The sequence below is a fragment of the Dermacentor variabilis genome, chromosome 7 (assembly GCF_050947875.1).
Source record: "Dermacentor variabilis isolate Ectoservices chromosome 7, ASM5094787v1, whole genome shotgun sequence".
In the NCBI taxonomy this organism is placed as follows: Eukaryota; Metazoa; Arthropoda; class Arachnida; order Ixodida; family Ixodidae; genus Dermacentor; species Dermacentor variabilis.
The window spans coordinates 150,350,356-150,356,595 of NC_134574.1; the positions used below are offsets into that span (position 1 = coordinate 150,350,356).

General features: G+C 48.1%; 1 non-coding gene across 1 annotated transcript; it reads right to left on the reverse strand.

Annotated features, from left to right (window-relative positions):
- Nucleotides 1–1,322: 1,322 nt before the first annotated feature.
- Nucleotides 1,323–1,512, reverse strand: LOC142589161 (U2 spliceosomal RNA). Its single transcript, XR_012829845.1, has one exon. It is a non-coding gene; the product is annotated as a U2 spliceosomal RNA (small nuclear RNA).
- Nucleotides 1,513–6,240: the final 4,728 nt, after the last annotated feature.

Consider the following 6,240-nt stretch of genomic DNA (forward strand, 5'->3'; position numbering starts at 1 on the left):
TGTTGTTTGCTTCAGCAGAATGACCCTTATGGGAACAGCGAGTGCCACGAAAGATCATACCGCGATACCTTGAACTGCGCCAGCAGGGGAGGCCCAAAGCGGAACGAATTAACACGTTGTGTCTATAGCTTTCGCGTACGCGTCACTAACCATCGACAAGCGTATTTGTAAAGATCGCATAAAATTATAATTATTAACTTTGCGTAAAGCGTAGGGCTACATAATGCCGGCAGCACATTGAGTGCCACCTACCCGGGGATTGTAAGAACAGGGGATTCGAGACGAAACGGTTCTCGCCGAATAAGATACACAGCAGCGGCGGACATGCGAATTAGCGCGATAATCGCGAAGGTGGTTATTAATTAGCAATGTTTAACTAATAGGCCTCTTGGTCGGTGATCTAGGTCAATGAAAGGCGGCATGGAAACTGAACGCTGCACGACTCCTAAGCCAAAGTGGTCCTCGCTTTACTCATATCCCTCACCTCTTTCAATTTATTTAACGCTTTTTTGGGGATAGATCGGCGAACGTCTTCGGGTTGCGAGGGCTGCGTGGCATGTCTGAATTCTACTCTATAACGCAGTGCCAGTGAAGGCACTCCTGTTCGGTATCATTAAGCTATACATCACGCCGTGCATATATAATGTTGCCTTACAGGTATCTCTAAGGCACACACATTTTAATGGAAGGAGTGAATGGACTGGAAAGTGAAGGACAATACGTAGGAGGAGAACTCGGAACAACGCGCCCCTCTTCGCAGTTCATTTCCCGACAAATACAACGCGCACACTTGTTAACAGCAATTCGTGTTTTTTCTTTATGTGCGAAGGCGTCAATGGGGTCCATTGAGCGAGAAAGCCGTGGAAGCGTCTGTAGCAGCGAGGCTTCCCATTGGCCGCGACGCCACGTCACCTCGCACGCTCGTTACGCAGGCTCGCACTCGCTGTCTTGGGCCTCGACGGAACAGAGCGGGCGAGAGGGAACACCTGCTGCCGCGGAACTGCGTGAGTGGAGAGGGCATCGCCGCGACGCCAGGTCATCCTCTTTCTCGGAAGCGTGTGTTATACGCACGTTCTTTATCCACGAAAGCTCGCGGCTGTGTTCTAACTACGCCTCGGTAAAGCCAAATGGAAACGCGCCAAGCGTCTCAACGCGATCGATTGCCCGCGAGGAGTTCACAACTCGAAGGACCGCTCAACGGCATTCAGTTGTGCTTTCTGATGCACACCTCAGAAAAAGTACTTAGGTGTCTTCGGATTTCTTTTTCTATAGCGAAGCTGTTTATGGCCAGGGTTCTGTGCATTCTTAATCTGCGTTCGCAAGAACTGTGGGCCCATCCCGAAGAAAGTGCAACACCTGGCCGACCCGCGGCGGAGGTGAAGCAGGCTTGAAGCACTCCGCCAAATTGCAGAAGTAGTTTTAATATCTTGGGTCTAAAAAGCACCCGTATCAGATATTAAGCTAGCTGATAAGAACAGATACTACACTTTGAATAGCGTCGGCCACGTCTATGTTCGCGCCGCCCTCTCTTTGTCGGCGTTCCAAGTGCTTGCGTATCTACTTTCCTTCCGGTCTCCTGTGGTGGCGGTCCCGTCGAAACACCACGCGTGTCTAGTACCCTCCGGCTGCTCGGGGCGGTGGCCCCGCCGTCCACGCGAATGTATATAAATATCGCGGTATCAATGAATTCGTACATTTGTTCAAAATTCTGTGCCACCTCTGTGTCGTGTGCTAAACAGCTTCGCTGGTCATCAACCTGAGGATGAGAAGGCGGTCATAGAACGAAGACGCCATTATAACGAGGATTTGAAGGTGCGAGGTTGGCGTAACGTACAGGAGGATTGGACAACGTCCAGCAAACTAAGTTTGGAACTTTTAACAGCTGCCGAAGTAACTATTCACCGTACTAAAGGTTTTACTACTACTACTACTACTACTACTACTACTACTACTACTACTACTACTACTACTACTACTAATAATAATAATAATAATAATAATAATAATAACACCTTGTCATTACCGCGACAAAAAGATGAAAGACGTTGGAAGCGCGCAGAGCGAAACATTGCGAGTTGCTTTCACGCAAAGACCGGATCACCAAACTCTCATGATTTCTTTTAAAGTTTTGTTTTCGTATCTGCAGTTCGTCATCCTTTCTGCAATGCATGAACATGCGCGTTTCGAAGTAAACACTTCATACGTGCGCTCCACACAGTACGCAAGTGTCGTACCAACGCGCACGCTGAACTTATGCTTTCCAAATCTATGTGACATTCGCGTTCCGACAGTCATCCTTTTCAGCGCATCCTCTTTGCCAAGTTTGCTAACGACCTACGCAGAAGGGCTTGACGCGTGAAGGCTTGGTTTCCTCGTTTATTTTCCCCCTGTGTGCACGAGTTTTGAGTTGGACTGCCACGCTGGTCATTAGATACACGCACCCTTTATAACTATAAAACTCCGAGTGAAGAACGTACGACATGTCGGCTTCTGTCGCCTCGCGTTCGCCACAGCACGTGAACGCTATGTGTTGTATAAGCTGGGTTAAAACGGACGAAAAGAAAGAAATTGTCACCGACAGAATTAACCGTCTCTTTCCAGCTAGCATACGTTTCATGCCGGTGGTGTAGAGTAAGTTTGCCTTTAGAGAAATAACGACTGACTCTTATGTAACTTTCCAAGCTACGAAATGGGGGAGAGAGGAAGGGAATGCGAAAGAGAGAGAGAGAGAGAGAGAGAGAGGAAGGGAGAAGGAGAAATGAGCGATAGCCTAGAGGCGCACGTGGAGACGCTGCGTGCCAGCTTCACAAGTTGTTAGCACGGAGACAAACGAGCACCTCGCTTTGGGAGATTTGAATGGTGCAGTCACTTCGGTAGCAAGCTCCTCTCCCTCGCAATGAATCTCGCGGGCGTGTTGCACAACCAGCGCCTGGCTAATAATCAGCGTGCGCTGCGCCTCATTACAGTAATTATCACTGACTTTTGCTAACCCGTCGCTGATCGCGAGAGAGTGAGCAGCTCAATGAAGTGCTGTTGCGAAAAGCTTTTGGCCTGTACAGCCGATGCAAAGTTTGCGCGTAACATCCGGTTTATTTTGTTATATAGTTGATCGCTTCGTTTTTGTTGTTTGTTTGTAATTTTCTGCGGGGAAGCGAAGAGACTGGAAACCGGCGGACTCACAATTAGGCGAACACTGACGCTCGGAGCAATTTGCATGCATGCAATACTGAGGTCGAATGAAAAAGAAAGTCGCAGATTCGCCCGAACGGCAAAGCATTGATTGCAATTAGCGCATTATTAAACAGCTATAGGCAGTAAAGTTAGTAGTTTTATCAGCTGTATAAAATGCTGTAAACATTCGTTTACTAACTAAAGAAAAGAAAATTATCCTCCCTTGGTTTCCGCCGCGAGGTTATGAAATGGAATGAAAAGTTCTTTTTTTAACAGGACGCGTTCAGTTTACCTAAGCTGACAATTTTCAGTCAAGTTCCGGTGTTCCCCAGGGCGGAAGTTTATCTCCTCTGTTGTTTCTGATCTGCATAAATAACCTTCCCACTAATATATCAACAAAGCTGCGGCTTTTTGCAGACAGTTGCGTTCTATATAACCACCTTCATACATCTGACGACACAATCGCCCTACAACACGACCTCGACACTATCGCTTCTTGGTGCGAAAAATGGCATATACCTCTAAACCTCAACTAAATTAAAAATAATCTCCTTCACACGCAAACACACCACCATGCATCACACTTATCGCATTAACTCTGTTCCTATTGAGCACACGCGTACTTACAGATATCTATGATTCCATATGACACCATCACTTTCATGGGTGAAACATACTCAAACAATCCGCTGTGAAGATTCGCGCACACTAGGGTATTTGCAACGTAACTTAATATCCGCAGCTTCCAAATAAAGAAAGCTAGCATATTTAACGTACGTGCGACCCAAACTTGAGTACGTATCATCCATCCGGCATCCCCCGCAAGCTTATCTCACCGATGTTAGAAACCACACAAAACCACGCTGCTCGCTTTATTAAGTCACGATATTCAAGACGTATCAGCGTGACCACCTTAAAACAAACTTTGTCTCTTCCATTGCTTGCTTCGCGGCGCGTAACTTCTCGTCTTCACCTTCTTCACACTTTCATTTACTTCACCCCGTCAGGACACGCCCTCTTAGATCGCCCGTTCTGAACATCATCCTGTTTATCTCATGCTCGCCCTTTGGCGGCAATAAAGTGCTCGACGACGCCGATGAGCAGCTCATTCTTCCCCCATGCCGTAACACTTTGGAACTCACTCCCAGATAATATTAGACAGCTTTAGTTTAGCGTTTGCAACCGAACATTACGTAGGTAATGTTCGGAGCAAAAGCATTACGTACGTGAAGAAATAGCGTCGTCCTCACTGCGCATGCTCGGAACGTTATTTGGTTTCTGTGGTTTACGTGTTCTATGATAACGTACGTTATTTGGCGAGTTTAACATTCGTAACGTTTACGAGCGCTAAGGAACAGCGTTGTCGAACATGGTGGCACCCATCGTTCTCGCTTCAGCGCGAGTTCTCGAGATGGCTACGCTCTCACTCGCGTTGATCGCCAGTAACTATCGTAATGAGCTTTCGCTTTCTCTAAACTCACCTGATAGGTTAGTTATGAACGCGTAGCACGCCCATTTTCTGAGATGGTTCGGCCATTCTGGCGCCCATAAACCTAACGAGACGAGTCCACATAGAAACAGCAAGATGGTTGCTAAGGACCGTCTTGGCTTGGATACGTTTGGCACGAGGCACAAGACGGCGCCCTGTTTTGTAACGTTTTCTTTGCGTTTGTGTTTCCGTAAGGTAAACTTACGACACTTACGCGGCGACAACGCCGACGGCGAAAATGAGTCTGGAGAGTCCATATAATTGCTATCGCGATAAAAGCTTTTCGTTCGTAAATGCCGCTCGCGATTGTCTGGCCGCCTTCGCTAACACGATCTCCCTCATCGCGCTTAGATGGAAACTGTTCATACAAATGGCTCTAACGTAAGCGCTTCTTTTGAGAATATGAGCCCTTGTTCGCAAGCTGTACGGTACGGTTTCACAAAGGAACGACAACATTCTGTATAACTATGCAAGATTGAGTATCTGTATGCCTCTATGGGAAGGGGGGGGGGGGAGTTGCTCCAGCTAACAGTCGCAGAATCCGCGATCATTTAGCAAGCTTATATTTATTTAAATATTTCTGATCACATGTAGGGGACGCGATGTTGAGCAGACAAGCGAATGGGCGCACCCCAACCTCTCTTTTTCCAATGTAAGCAGTAGGTACACCCCAAGGACATTTGTAGGCTAGTCCATAAACACAGGCTTGACGTGCGTATAGGCGTTCCGCCTTGTTGGTGAGACGTGTTAAAGAACGTTCAAGCACGATAGAGGAAATGGACGAAGAGAGTGCATCAGGCACCAGTGCTAACTTGTAGGAATAGCCCTAGTCGATACATTACTGTACGTTTTTTTTTAATCTTTCTTGTTGTAATATATATATATTAGCCCGTTTCAAATAAAACATATTGTTTAAGATACAGCGTTGCCGTGTGATCCATTCGCTTAGCATAGTTCCTCTATACATCGCGCTTGGTCGTTCGTATTGCGTATTTATGAGATGTATTTATTTTTTTTATTTATTTACTAAATATACGGACTCTAAAGGCGCGTTCGCGCTTCTGGCGCCGTCGCCGTCGTCGTGCTGTCCCGCTGACGGCGCGCGCGCGGCTAGGCGATCGCCACCGGTGTTTGCCCCGAGTGGTCCGCACAAGTTCTGCGCACGAGCATAAGCATATACGCTCACCAACCCATGCAACTCGTACAACAATCACTAAAAACGCACGCGCAGATACACGGAAGCAACCACGCGCGCCCTCATCTGCAATGCGCGGAATCTTTCCGGTCGCATGCCGCCACGTTGTCATGCATGTATGCTGCGCGTCTTTGTGTAAGCGGGCGCCGGCGGCGCTCAAGGTATAGGCCCGCGGGGACAGGCGTTAATAACTGACGCGGCGTTCATAATTGACGCCCGGAAGCAAACCCGTTAGCGCGCGGGCCCAAACCGCAGTCACGGTGAGCGCGATGCAAGCAATCGCATTGCTGCGTTGAGTGGTGAGCCACACCCTGCGGCACGGCGTGTGCGGCCTGCAAATGGCGCCGTGACGAAAGCAGCGAACAGAGGGCGGCCTGCTTGGGCT